Source organism: Salvelinus alpinus, chromosome 4, assembly GCF_045679555.1.
Source record: "Salvelinus alpinus chromosome 4, SLU_Salpinus.1, whole genome shotgun sequence".
In the NCBI taxonomy this organism is placed as follows: Eukaryota; Metazoa; Chordata; class Actinopteri; order Salmoniformes; family Salmonidae; genus Salvelinus; species Salvelinus alpinus.
Window position 1 is genome coordinate 32619239 of NC_092089.1, and position 14960 is coordinate 32634198.

The window sequence follows — 14960 nt, forward strand, 5'->3', positions numbered from 1 at the left end:
AAAATAAAGTGGTGATTCTAACTGACCTAAGGCAGGGAATCTTTACTAGGATTTAATGTCAGGAATTGTGGAAAACTGAGTTTAAATGTATTTGGCTGAGGTGTATGTAAACTTCCAACTTCAACTGTACATACAGTCGTGGCCAAAAGTTTTGAGAATGACACAAATATATATGTTCACAACGTTTGCTGCTTCTGTGTCTTTAGATATTTTTGTCAGATGTAACTATGGAATACTGAAGTATAATTACAAGCATTTCATAAGTGTCAAATGCTTTTATTGACAATTACATGAAGTTGATGCAGAGTCAATATATGCAGTGTTGACCCTTCTTTTTCAAGACCTCTGCAATCTGTCCTGGCATGCTGTCAATTCACTTCTGGGCCACATCCTGACTGATGGCAGCCCATTCTTCCATAATCAATGCTTGGTTTGTCAGAATTTGTAGGTTTTTGTTTGCACACCCGCCTCTTGAGGATTGACCACAAGTTCTCAATGGGATCAAGGACTGGGGAGTTTCCTGGCCATGGACCTAAAATATCGATGTTTTGTTCCCCGAGCCACTTAGTTATCACTTTTTCCTTATGGCAAGATGCTCCATCATGCTGGAAAAGGCATTGTTCGTCACCAAACTGTTCCTGGATGGTTGGGAGAAGTTGCTCTCGGAGGATGTGTTGGTACCATTCTTTATTCATGGCTGTGTTCTTAGGCAAAATTGTGAGTGAGCCCACTCCCTTGGCTGAGAAGCAACCCCACACATGAATGGTCTCAGGATGCTTTACTATTGGCATGACACAGGACTGATGGTCGCGCTCACCTTGTCTTCTCCGGACAAGCTTTTTTCCGGATGCCCCAAACAATCGGAAAAGGGATTCATCAGAGAAAATGACTTTACCCCAGTCCTCAGCAGTCCAATCCCTGTACCTTTTGCAGAGTATCAGTCTGTCCCTGATGTTTTTCCTGGAGAGAAGTGTCTTCTTTGCTGCCCTTCTTGACACCAGGCCATCCCCCATAAGTCTTCGCCTCACTGTGCATGCAGATGCACTCACACCTGCCTGCTGCCATTCCTGAGCAAGCTCTGTACTGGTGGTGCCCCGATCCAGCAGCTGAATCAACTTTAGGAGACATTCCTGGCACTTGCTGGACTTTCTTGGGCGCCCTGAAGCCTTCTTCACAACAATTGAACCGATCTCCTTGAAGTTCTTGATGATCTGATAAATGGTTGATTTAGGTGCAATCTTACTGGCAGCAATATCCTTGCCTGTGAAGCCCTTTTTGTGCAAAGCAATGATGACGGCACGTGTTTCCTTGCAGGTAACCATGTTTGACAGAGGAAGAACAATGATTCCAAGCACCACCCTCCTTTTGAAACTTCCAGTCTGTTATTCGAACTCAGTCAGCATGACAGAGTGATCTCCAGCCTTGTCCTCGTCAACACTCACACCTGTGTTAACGAGAGAATCACTGACATGATGTCAGCTGGTCCTTTTGTGGCAGGGCTGAAATGCAGTGGAAATGTTTTTGGGGGATTCAGTTCATTTGCATGGCAAAGAGGGACTTTGCAATTAATTGCAATTCATCTGATCACTCTTCATAACATTCGGGAGTATATGCAAATTGCCATCATACAAACTGAGGCAGCAGACTTTGTGAAAATTAATATTTGTCTCATTCTCAAAACTTTTGGCCACGACTGTACATCACCTGTGTTTTCCTGTCATGGAAATGTACTAGCTGGTGTGTTGCATGATGTGGTGGTGCTGTATATCAGTGTGATGAATCAGCCCTATATGGTATCAGAGACATAAAGCCACTCTGCCTGTGTAGAGTCACTGAGTGTAAAGAGCAGAGATAACAGACTTCACAGGACCGCCTCCTCCTTCTGACTGTCATGCTCAGTGAACAACAGTCACACAACATGGGCCCCCTGCCTGTGTGTGCATGCGTGGGCCCACGACAATGTAGTTGGCTAAAGCACTTTCCATTGATCTACTGTGAAGTGATGGAGTGTTAATGGTTTAGATGTTTAGATGATGTTTATATTGACTGAGTATTATGCTCGTGTGTGTGTGTGTGTGTGTGTGTGTGTGTGTGTGTGTGTGTGTGTGTGTGTGTGTGTGTGTGTGTGTGTGTGTGTGTGTGTGTGTGTGTGTGTGTGTGAGTGTTTCTGTGTGCATGCCCACATTGCTGTTGTTTGTGTTGTCTCTGTATCATCCGATGAGACTCCTCATAGGCATATAAGACTCAGTTTTACAGTGTAAATGTGCTGATCAGTGGTCATATAAGACTCAGTTTTACAGGGTAAAAGTGCTGATAAGTGGTCATATAAGACTCAGTTTTACAGGGTAAAAGTGCTGATCAGTGGTCATATAAGACTCAGTTTTACAGGGTAAAAGTGCTGATCAGTGGTCATATAAGACTCAGTTTTACAGGGTAAAAGTGCTGATCAGTGGTCATATAAGACTCAGTTTTACAGGGTAAAAGTGCTGATCAGTGGTCATATAAGACTCAGTTTTACAGGGTAAAAGTGCTGATCAGAGGTCACATAAGATGGAAGGAAAAAGAAGGGAAAGGAAGTCCAAGAGCTCAATTCAATCAAACATGCACTGCAGAGGACCACCTTTCTCATGTTCTTCCTGTGGCCAAATAGAAAGGCAGAATAGTTTGGGGTACTGTAGGAATACCAGGAAGACTGCCTCACATTGACATGCTTCCTAGAATAAGACACAAGCCTCTGCAGACAGTGGTTCCTAAACTAATGTGATAATATACATTGCGTGTTAGTGAGTCCAGGGAACGTCAGTTCATCCACATGTTACACCCAAACCAGACCGGCCACGTTGCGTGCCCAAGCGTTGCAAAAATACATTGATGTGTATGTCATTTCATAATTTCATCCACACTGCTCGCGCGCGACAGCGGGCGTTGGCATAGCCAGGCGCTAAAATAGAACTTGGTTTTATTTGAGATGCTTGACGTGTTGTAAGTCCCACCTCTCCCATTTAATCATTGGTTTTCAGGAGCATACAAACCCACCTTGGTATTTGTAAGATGAACGAGGAGAGATTAATCATAGATAACTAACTAAAAAAGAACAGTTCATCTTTTATCTGTGGATTAACACTAGAAGCGCTGAGAGCATCATTTTGAGGTCATATGAATTTAACATTTTAATTACTCTGCCATTTTCAAAGTTACACCCGCCCCGTCCTTAACTTGTCTTAACTTTTCCTAAATAGGTCTATTCAACATGCTGCCTTTGTTAGAATTTCCATAACTAAGCAGTTTTAGGAGGACAGGTCACCCCCCCCCCCCCCCCCTTCCTTCACCCGACAGTTGGCTGCCATCTGACAATGGCCTACTGTACACCTAAACTAGATCAAAACTAATTTCACACATAGGCCTATAATAATAGATGTAGCCTAAAAACAAGTTTAAATTGACAATAGTCTGATGGGTGACAATATTATCAATTGCCTTGTGAATGAAGAGATTGCAGTGCAGTATGGGTAATTGACAAAGGGAACAGAGCTCACCAGAAAGCAACTTTTTTTTAAATCATCCTTCCTGCAGGTACGACATTTTGATTTCATAACCAATTGGAAAGAGCTGGTTAGAATGTTTCTGAAACACATGCTGTACATTTGCCAAGCAACGCTTAAAATAAAGGCAAGGGCTCTATTTCAAAATGTAGAATATTATATCCGCTATTCCATGCGATCTATAATTGAGCACTTGCAGCAGTTGACCCATATCCAGTAAGCACAGACTAGTAACATAATACAAGTTAAAATATGCTGTTCTGTTCATTTGAAATACAATTAATTTTTGTATGTTTCTTAATTAAGACCTGCCTTAATTAAATAATAATGAATTTTTTTGTGATGGTGTAATTGTTTTTACATATAGCCTACATTAACATTAACAAATGAAAAACATTTGTTACCGTATACCTTTATAAAGATAACCAAAGGATTATTTTTGCAATAGCATATATGAAATGTATTTATTAGGCTGTTAGAATGCATTGGCTCAGAACGGGATTGCTCGATGTTAATAGTCAGTGTAGAGAAACACAACATTTTGTACGACTCCGGGTCCAAATTCTACAAAGAACCAGCAACAAAAAAGGACCATATGCATTTCAGGTCAAATTACAACCCACCGTTCATCTTCCAGGACATTTAGCAACATCAGGCTAGCTAAATGTCCATGAATCTTTCATGTGTGTTTTGACATGCTCCCAAATGAATTGGTTCACAGTTGGTTTTGATATTTTAACCTGCGTGTCATCTGGTGTGGATAGAAAATCAACATGTGTGCGATGGGGCATGTGGATGCACGCGCGTGGCAGGTGTAGTCAGCATGTTACTGTGGGAGCCTCTCAGGTGTTGACTGTCTCCCAGCCAGGCCTCTGCAACTAAAGCTTGCTTTAGAGGTTCCAGGATTCCCTTAACTACAGATCTAGGATCAGACCACTCTACTCCCAGCCCTAACCTTCTCCATAGGAAGATGAAACCATCTGACCCTGTATCAATGGTTAGGGGAAATGTTTGCTTCCTGGGGGTTCCTGATATCTCTGTTGATCAATGTGGGATATTTCTGGTGTTTAAATCACTTTCAGCAGTGTCTTTCTGGCAGGGGTTGGCCTCTATTCTGTTTTCATTTGGTTGCACAAAATAATTTCTCAATTAATTAACAAAATGTTCAATGCATGTCCTTTATTGGCCAAATTAAAATGTGTTCCTGTAGATTAGAGAGGCACAGTCCAAGGGGGGCAGTGCTGTTCAACCAAACCTGTATTCCAGTATTTCGGTGATAAGTCAGAGATATAGCATTACTCTTCCAGGTCCTGTTTGATTGATGTGCTCTGTGACTAAATGCTTTCCACTGGGTGACACAAAAGTGAATCTCAACTGATTATATTATTTGTCTTTGTCTCTGCATGAACATTTTACTTTATGCATGTGCGCACATGTGAGTGTGTGCGTGTGTGCATGCATGCATGCGTGCGTGTGTGTCCGTGCAAGCATGTGAGTGCGTGTGTGTGTGTGTGTGTGTGTGTGTGTGTGTCTGTCCGTGTGGAGCTTTGCTCAAGGTGCCAGCTGTGTAGACCCAGGAGTCAGGACTGTGCTCAGGTGTTCCAGTCTCCTCCTCCTGCCAGACTCTCATCTGCAGCCTGATCTTACACACAAGCCTCCCTGCTCATAATGACTGTGATGCTTTCAGTTGGTCTGCGTGTTGGATGTTGATAATGTAGTTGTAGTCTTATGAGCCAGGCTTCTAAGCTTCCTGTTTCTGTTCTCAGAGACTTGGCTGGTGAATGAGACTAATGTCACAGAGAAGCTATAGACACAGAACATCTGTTAGTCTTCTATTCTCTGTTATGTTCTGATGTATTTTAGTCTATTGCTTCTATTGTGTTGTCATTTGAGTCCGGTAGATTCCACAAAGTATCGCTCATGAGGAATCTATTTTCAGTGCCTATCTATATATGTATCATTCAGGGATGCAATCATGCCATTATCATAAGTAGAATTGCTTGTCACGGATTCCCCCGGTACTGCTGCTCATTCCGTGCACCAGTTCTGGAGGTCTACGTCACCGGCCTCTAGGCGTCACTGAACTGTCTCATTATGCACACCTCCAATTCCCCTGATTAGTAATTGTATTTATGTGCCCTCTGTTCACCATTGTCTTGTCGGTTATTGTTCCCATGTCCGTTGGTCTTGTGAGTACCTGAACTTCGTTGTTTCGGCTTTCGCGCTGCATGTATTGTGTACTCGTTATTACGGGTCTCGTCCCGTGTATTGTTATCACGGGTCTCGTCCCGTGTATTGTTATTACGGGTCTCGTCCCGTGTATTGTTATTACGGGTCTCGTCCCGTGTATTGTTATTACGGGTCTCGTCCCGTGTATTGTTATTAAGGGTCTCGTCCCGTGTATCGTTATTACGGGTCTCGTCCCGTGTATTGTTATTACGGGTCTCGTCCCGTGTATTGTTATTACGGGTCTCGTATCGTGTATTGTTATTACGGGTCTCGTCCCGTGTATTGTTATTACGGGTCTCGTCCCGTGTATTGTTATTAAGGGTCTCGTCCCGTTTATCGTTATTACGGGTCTCGTCCCGTGTATTGTTATTACGGGTCTCGTCCCGTGTATTGTTATTACGGGTCTCGTCCCGTGTATTGTTATTAAGGGTCTCGTCCCGTGTATTGTTATTACGGGTCTCGTCCCGTGTATTGTTATCACGGGTCTCGTCCCGTGTATTGTTATTACGGGTCTCGTACCGTGTATTGTTATCACGGGTCTCGTCCCGTGTATTGTTATTACGGGTCTCGTCCCGTGTATTGTTATTAAGGGTCTCGTCCCGTGTATTGTTATTACGGGTCTCGTCCCGTGTATTGTTATTACGGGTCTCGTCCCGTGTATTGTTATTACGGGTCTCGTCCCGTATATTGTAATTGCGGGTCTCGTCCCGTGTATTGTTATTAAGGGTTTCGTCCCGTGTATTGTTATTACGGGTCTCGTCCCGTGTATTGTTATTACGGGTCTCGGCCCGTGTATCGTTATTACGGGTCTCGTCCCGTATATTGTAATTGAGGGTCTCGTCCCGTATATTGTAATTGCGGGTCTCGTCCTGTTTATTGTTATTGCAGGTCTCGTCCCGTGTATTTATTAGAGGTTTAACCTCGCTCTTTTGTTTGGGTTACATCCCTGTGTTTTTGTATACGTGTTTGTTTTGGGCTTCGTCCTCGTGCCTTTCATGGCATGTTGTGTTTTGGGTAGAGTATTAAAACCCCCTATTATGTATTCTTGCGCCTGTCTCCAATCATTTATACAACGTGACACCCTTATGGAACACAGACTAAGGTCCTGAGAGGTTGACGCATATAGATGGACATGTGATTCCTGACTGGCTTTTAGCATAACCAACATATTGTGGAAGAAATTCCAAACCTTGGGACTATAAGGTTCTAGCTGACATTTTAGTGAGAAATGAGTTAGTCACATACAATAGATCTTTATATGGTTCTTCATAGATGGTTTAGATGGTTCTCTCTGCATAAACCCATTTGAACGTGATGCTATAACGTTCTATCTTCAATCACAAGCCTGAACAAATACACATGGACCAATCAGAACATACACTACCGTTCAAAAGGTTCCGGTCACTTAGAAATGTCCTTGTTTTCCATGACAACATACATGAAATGAGTTGCAAAATGAATAGGAATTATAGGTTATAAAAGGTTATAAATAATGATTTTTAATTGAAATAATAATTGTGTCCATCAAACTTAGCTGTCCTTCAAACATGTTGCAAAATGGAGTGATAGCCTTCCTTCTTCGAGATCCCTTTTACCCTGTACAAATCTCCCACTTTGCCACCACCAAAGCACCCCCATACCATCACATTGCCTCCACCATGCTTGACAGATGGCGTCAAGCACTTTCATTTTTTTGCGTCTCACGAATGTTCTTCTTTGTGATCCGAACACCTCAAACGTAGATTAGTCTGTCCATAACACTTTTTCCAATCTTCCTCTGTCCAGTGTCTGTGTTCTTTTGCCCATCTTAATCTTTTCTTTTTATTAGCCAGTCTGAGATATGGCTTTTTCTTTGCAACTCTGCCTAGAAGGCCAGCATCCCGGAGTCGCCTCTTCACTGTTGACGACGAGACTGGTGTTTTGCGGGTACTATTTAATGAAGCTGCCAGGTGAGGATTTGTGAGGTGTCTGTTTCTCAAACTAGACACTCTAATGTACTTGTCATCTTGCTCAGTTGTGCACAGTGGCCTCCCACTCCTCTTTCTATTCTGGTTAGAGCCAGTTTGCGCTGTTCTGTGAAGGGAATTGTACACAACATTGTACGAGATCTTCAGTTTCTTGGACATTTCTCGCATTGAATAGCCTTCATTTCTCAGAACAAGAATAGACTGATGAGTTTCAGAGGAAAGTGCTTTGTTTCTGGCCATTTTGAGCCTGTAATCGAAGTCACAAATGCTGATGCTCCAGATACTCAACTAGTCTAAAGAAGGCCAGTTTTATTGCTTCTTTAATCAGAACAACAGTTTTCAGCTGTGCTAACATATTTGCAAAGGGGTTTTCTAATGATAAATTAGCCTTTTAAAATGATAAACTTGGATTAGCTAACACAACGTGCCATTGGGACACAGGAGTGATGGTTGCTGATAATGGGCCTCTATACGCCTATGTAGATATTCCATAAAAAATCAGCCGTTTCCAGCTACAATAGTAATTTACAACATTAACAATGTCTACACTGTATTTCTGATCAATTTGATGTTATTTTAATGGACAAAAAAAACATCTTTCAAGAACAAGGACATTTTTAAGTGAACCCAAACGTTTGAATGGTAGTGTATGTCTTTGCCTTCTCCCTCTAAGTATGGTCTAGGCTTGCCTAGCTAGCAACAATGGCACATAAGCAATAAAACAACACTGTCAGAAATCTTAAAATAAATGATGCTGTCACGTCGTTGTTCAGTGATGACTAATTCATCTAATGACCATAATACCTGTCTTAATGTATTTGAGGATGTGTGCTGACTCTCTTGGTAGAATAGTGCTATTGAATTATGTATTCAAATAGCTACAGTCTTCTTAAAAACTGAACATGTGTAATTCAGAAGTTTCAGATAGAACCTTATGGTTGAACCCAGATTGACATTTCAGAGCCACAAGGTTCCATGTGCGATTGCACCCCCCTAAAAAAATTATTTACAAATGTCTCACGATTTTGATACTCTGCACTTCAGGTACCTTTAAGATGAGGACCCTAATGGGTTATAAAGAAGAATTCACTACAAAACTGTTCTGAGATCTGGGATGTGAAAACTTTGATGCTCAATATCTCAGAATTACAGTATGCTTTGCGCAGATAGAGCCTTGTAGTCCCAAGGTCATGAATTGACTCTGAACTCTGTGAATCTCTAACTGTGGTGTGTAGGCTTAGGCTGGGCACCTTACTGAACAGAATGTTCTCTAGCGTGTTCACTCTCCAGTCACGTACAGATGTAGGATCTTCATTTGAGCCAGTTTGCTACAGCAGGAAAATAATCCTGCAGCAACAGGGAATGTGAATTATTATCTGGATTATAATTAATGGATATTTTTGTCGGGGTTGATACATTTTTCATAAGGGAAAATCAAGTCTGAAATTTCAAAGTGGGAATTACAAAATTCAGAAGCCTTTTTAAACCTTAAATACACAAGTTTTATATGTTCAGCATAGCAAGAAAGTTCTCCTGCACCAGGGTGATCAAATTAAGATCCTACTTCTGTAGACCTTCTGCACTTCACGTGTGTGAAGAAAGTTATCATAGCCGTCATCATTTATTCAAAGAGCAATTTGGTAGTTGATCTGTGCAATGAATAGCTAATGCTGCAGCTGCTAAAATATCCATCTCCTTTGTGATTTATGGGCCTGTTTTTGGAAGGAGCGGTTTATGTTTTTACTTTTCATATTCGTGAAGGTGATCTGTGGTGCGATTAGGATCCACTTCACATAGGAAGCCATCACTAATTCTTGTTCGATCATAAATGCAAGACAACACTTGTCTTGTCTATAACGTTATATTGGATTATGATGGAATCTACAGAGAATCATTTTATTCTACCTCTCTCCCCTTCTCTCTCTCTCGCGCTCTCTCTCTAACTCTCTCTTACTCACTCTCTCTCGCTCTCGAACTCTAACTCTCTCTTACTCACTCTCTCTCGCTCTCGAACTCTCTCGCACCCTTCCCTCCAATCTTAATTATTGAAGGGAAATAAAAGATTGTCCATAATTAAATGACACTAGACACAGGGGAGCTGAGGCTAAGGGGAATAACTCAGCAGCTTGTTACTAAGGTCATTCACTAAATACTCAGAGGCATGGAATACAGAGGGAATTTCTTCAATAAAATCATTTGTTTTGTGTTTAAGGTCACACACAACCACTCTCTCTCGCTATACTTCTCTCTCTCTCACACACACACACACACACACACAGACACACACACACACACACACACACACACACACACACACACACACACACACACACACACACACACACACACACACACACACACACACACACACACACACACACACACACACACACACACACACACACACACACACACACACACACACACAAACACAAACACATGCAATTGGACAAAGCCACAATGGTTAGGAAGAGGGAGTTTTTGAGAGGCATCATCCACCCAGTGAGAGACAGACACACTAGTGAAGAGGGTCATCTGTAGCACAATGAAAGAGAGGAGAGGGTCATCTGTAGCACAATGAAAGAGAGGAAGGGGGTCATCTGTAGCACAATGAAAGAGAGGAGGGGGTCATCTGTAGCACAATGAAAGAGAGGAGGGGGTCATCTGTAACACAATGAAAGAGATGAGGGGGTCATCTGTAACACAATGAAAGAGAGGAGGGGGTCATCTGTAGCATAATGAAAGAGATGAGGGGGTCATCTGTAGCACAATGAAAGAGAGGAGGGGGTCATATGTAACACAATGAAAGAGAGGAGGGGGTCATCTGTAACACAATGAAAGAGAGGAGGGGGTCATCTGTAACACAATGAAAGAGGGGAGGGGGTCATCTGTAGCACAATGAAATAGATGAGGGGGTCATCTGTAACACAATGAAAGAGAGGAGGGGGTCATCTGTAGCATAATGAAAGAGATGAGGGGGTCATCTGTAGCACAATGAAAGAGAGGAGGGGGTCATCTGTAGCATAATGAAAGAGAGGAGGGGGTCATCTGTAACACAATGAAAGAGAGGAGGGGGTCATCTGTAACACAATGAAAGAGGGGAGGGGGTCATCTGTAACACAATGAAAGAGAGGAGAGGGTCATCTGTAACACAATGAGAGAGGGGAGGGGGTCATCTGTAACACAATGAAAGAGAGGAGGGGGTCATCTGTAACACAATGAAAGAGAGGAGGGGGTCATCTGTAGCATAATGAAAGAGATGAGGGGGTCATCTGTAGCACAATGAAAGAGAGGAGGGGGTCATCTGTAGCATAATGAAAGAGAGGAGGGGGTCATCTGTAACACAATGAAAGAGAAGAGGGGGTCATCTGTAGCACAATGAAAGAGAGGAGGGGGTCATCTGTAACACAATGAAAGAGAGGAGGGGGTCATCTGTAACACAATGAAAGAGAGGAGGGGGTCATCTGTAACACAATGAAAGAGAGGAGGGGGTCATCTGTAGCACAATGAAAGAGAGGAGGGGGTCATCTGTAACACAATGAAAGAGAGGAGGGGGTCATCTGTAACACAATGAAAGAGGGGAGGGGGTCATCTGTAACACAATGAAAGAGGGGAGGGGGTCATCTGTAACACAATGAAAGAGAGGAGGGGGTCATCTGTAGCATAATGAAAGAGATGAGGGGGTCATCTGTAGCACAATGAAAGAGAGGAGGGGGTCATCTGTAGCATAATGAAAGAGAGGAGGGGGTCATCTGTAACACAATGAAAGAGAAGAGGGGGTCATCTGTAGCACAATGAAAGAGAGGAGGGGGTCATCTGTAACACAATGAAAGAGAGGAGGGGGTCATCTGTAACACAATGAAAGAGAGGAGGGGGTCATCTGTAACACAATGAAAGAGAGGAGAGGGTCATCTGTAGCATAATGAAAGAGAGGAGGGGGTCATCTGTAGCTCAATGGAAGAGAGGAGGGGGTCATCTGTAGCATAATGAAAGAGAGGAGGGGGTCATCTGTAGCACAATGAAAGAGAGGAGGGGGTCATCTGTAACACAATGAAAGAGAGGAGGGTGTCATCTGTAGCACAATGAAAGAGAGGACGGGGTCATCTGTAACACAATGAAAGAGAGGAGGGGGTCATCTGTAACACAATGAAAGAGATGAGGGGGTCATCTGTAACACAATGAAAGAGATGAGGGGGTCATCTGTAACACAATGAGAGAGGGGAGGGGGTCATCTGTAACACAATGAGAGAGAGGAGGGGGTCATCTGTAACACAATGAAAGAGATGAGAGGGTCATCTGTAGCACAATGAAAGAGAGGAGGGGGTCATCTGTAGCACAATGAAAGAGATGAGGGGGTCATCTGTAGCACAATGAAAGAGATGAGGGGGTCATCTGTAACACAATGAAAGAGATGAGGGGGTCATCTGTAGCACAATGAAAGAGAGGAGGGGGTCATCTGTAACACAATGAAAGAGATGAGGGGGTCATCTGTAACACAATGAAAGAGATGAGGGGGTCATCTGTAGCACAATGAAAGAGATGAGGGGGTCATCTGTAACACAATGAAAGAGATGAGGGGGTCATCTGTAGCACAATGAAAGAGAGGAGGGGGTCATCTGTAGCACAATGAAAGAGAGGAGGGGGTCATCTGTAGCACAATGAAAGAGATGAGGGGGTCATCTGTAGCACAATGAAAGAGATGAGGGGGTCATCTGTAGCACAATGAAAGAGATGAGGGGGTCATCTGTAACACAATGAAAGAGATGAGGGGGTCATCTGTAGCACAATGAAAGAGATGAGGGGGTCATCTGTAACACAATGAAAGAGATGAGGGGGTCATCTGTAGCACAATGAAAGAGAGGAGGGGGTCATCTGTAGCACAATGAAAGAGAGGAGGGGGTCACCTGTAACACAATGAAAGAGAGGAGGGGGTCATCTGTAACACAATGAAAGAGATGAGGGGGTCATCTGTAACACAATGAAAGAGATGAGGGGGTCATCTGTAGCACAATGAAAGAGATGAGGGGGTCATCTGTAACACAATGAAAGAGATGAGGGGGTCATCTGTAGCACAATGAAAGAGATGAGGGGGTCATCTGTAGCACAATGAAAGAGATGAGGGGGTCATCTGTAGCACAATGAAAGAGAGGAGGGGGTCACCTGTAACACAATGAAAGAGAGGAGGGGGTCATCTGTAACACAATGAAAGAGATGAGGGGGTCATCTGTAACACAATGAAAGAGAGGAGGGGGTCATCTGTAACACAATGAAAGAGATGAGGGGGTCATCTGTAGCACAATGAAAGAGAGGAGGGGGTCATCTGTAGCACAATGAAAGAGGGGAGGGGGTCATCTATAGCACAATGAAAGAGAGGAGGGGGTCATCTGTAACACAATGAAAGAGAGGAGGGGGTCATCTGTAACACAATGAAAGAGGGGAGGGGGTCATCTGTAGCACAATGAAAGAGAGGAGGGGGTCATCTGTAACACAATGAAAGAGAGGAGGGGGTCATCTGTAGCATAATGAAAGAGATGAGGGGGTCATCTGTAGCACAATGAAAGAGAGGAGGGGGTCATCTGTAGCATAATGAAAGAGAGGAGGGGGTCATCTGTAACACAATGAAAGAGAAGAGGGGGTCATCTGTAGCACAATGAAAGAGAGGAGGGGGTCATCTGTAACACAATGAAAGAGAGGAGGGGGTCATCTGTAACACAATGAAAGAGAGGAGGGGGTCATCTGTAACACAATGAAAGAGAGGAGGGGGTCATCTGTAGCACAATGAAAGAGAGGAGGGGGTCATCTGTAACACAATGAAAGAGAGGAGGGGGTCATCTGTAACACAATGAAAGAGAGGAGGGGGTCATCTGTAACACAATGAAAGAGGGGAGGGGGTCATCTGTAGCACAATGAAAGAGAGGAGGGGGTCATCTGTAACACAATGAAAGAGAGGAGGGGGTCATCTGTAGCATAATGAAAGAGATGAGGGGGTCATCTGTAGCACAATGAAAGAGAGGAGGGGGTCATCTGTAGCATAATGAAAGAGAGGAGGGGGTCATCTGTAACACAATGAAAGAGAAGAGGGGGTCATCTGTAGCACAATGAAAGAGAGGAGGGGGTCATCTGTAACACAATGAAAGAGAGGAGGGGGTCATCTGTAACACAATGAAAGAGAGGAGGGGGTCATCTGTAACACAATGAAAGAGAGGAGAGGGTCATCTGTAGCATAATGAAAGAGAGGAGGGGGTCATCTGTAGCTCAATGGAAGAGAGGAGGGGGTCATCTGTAGCATAATGAAAGAGAGGAGGGGTTCATCTGTAGCACAATGAAAGAGAGGAGGGGGTCATCTGTAACACAATGAAAGAGATGAGGGGGTCATCTGTAGCACAATGAAAGAGAGGAGGGGGTCATCTGTAGCACAATGAAAGAGAGGAGGGGGTCATCTGTAACACAATGAAAGAGAGGAGGGGGTCATCTGTAACACAATGAAAGAGATGAGAGGGTCATCTGTAGCACAATGAAAGAGAGGAGGGGGTCATCTGTAGCACAATGAAAGAGATGAGGGGGTCATCTGTAGCACAATGAAAGAGATGAGGGGGTCATCTGTAACACAATGAAAGAGAGAAGGGGGTCATCTGTAACACAATGAAAGAGAGGAGGGGGTCATCTGTAACACAATGAAAGAGAGGAGGGGGTCATCTGTAACACAATGAAAGAGAGGAGGGGGTCATCGGTAACACAATGAAAGAGAGGAGGGGGTCATCTGTAGCACAATGAAAGAGAGGAGGGGGTCATCTGTAACACAATGAAAGAGAGGAGGGGGTCATCTGTAACACAATGAAAGAGAGGAGGGGGTCATCTGTAACACAATGAAAGAGAGGAGGGGGTCATCTGTAACACAATGAAAGAGGGGAGGGGGTCATCTGTAGCACACTGAAAGAGAGGAGGGGGTCATCTGTAACACAATGAAAGAGATGAGGGGGTCATCTGTAGCATAATGAAGGAGATGAGGGGATCATCTGTAGCACAATGAAAGAGAGGAGGGGGTCATCTGTAGCACAATGAAAGAGAGGAGGGGGTCATCTGTAGCACAATGAAAGAGAGGAGGGGGTCATCTGTAGCACAATGAAAGAGATGAGGGGGTCATCTGTAGCACAATGAAAGAGAGGAGGGGGTCACCTCTAACACAATGAAAGAGAGGAGGGGGTCATCTGTAACACAATGA

At 43.7% G+C, this 14960-nt stretch overlaps 1 protein-coding gene across 4 annotated transcripts in view; it reads left to right on the forward strand.

Moving 5' to 3' along the window:
• cacng8b (calcium channel, voltage-dependent, gamma subunit 8b) overlaps nucleotides 1–14960 on the forward strand; it is a 63091-nt gene that overhangs the window by 18303 nt on the left and 29828 nt on the right. The window contains exon 2 of one of the 4 annotated variants that reach the window (XM_071396610.1): nucleotides 7640–7720. The exons of the other annotated variants lie outside the window; for them this stretch is intronic. The gene's annotated coding sequence lies outside the window, so the exon portion shown is untranslated. The remainder of the gene's footprint in view (nucleotides 1–7639; nucleotides 7721–14960) is intronic. 4 annotated transcript variants of the gene reach the window in all.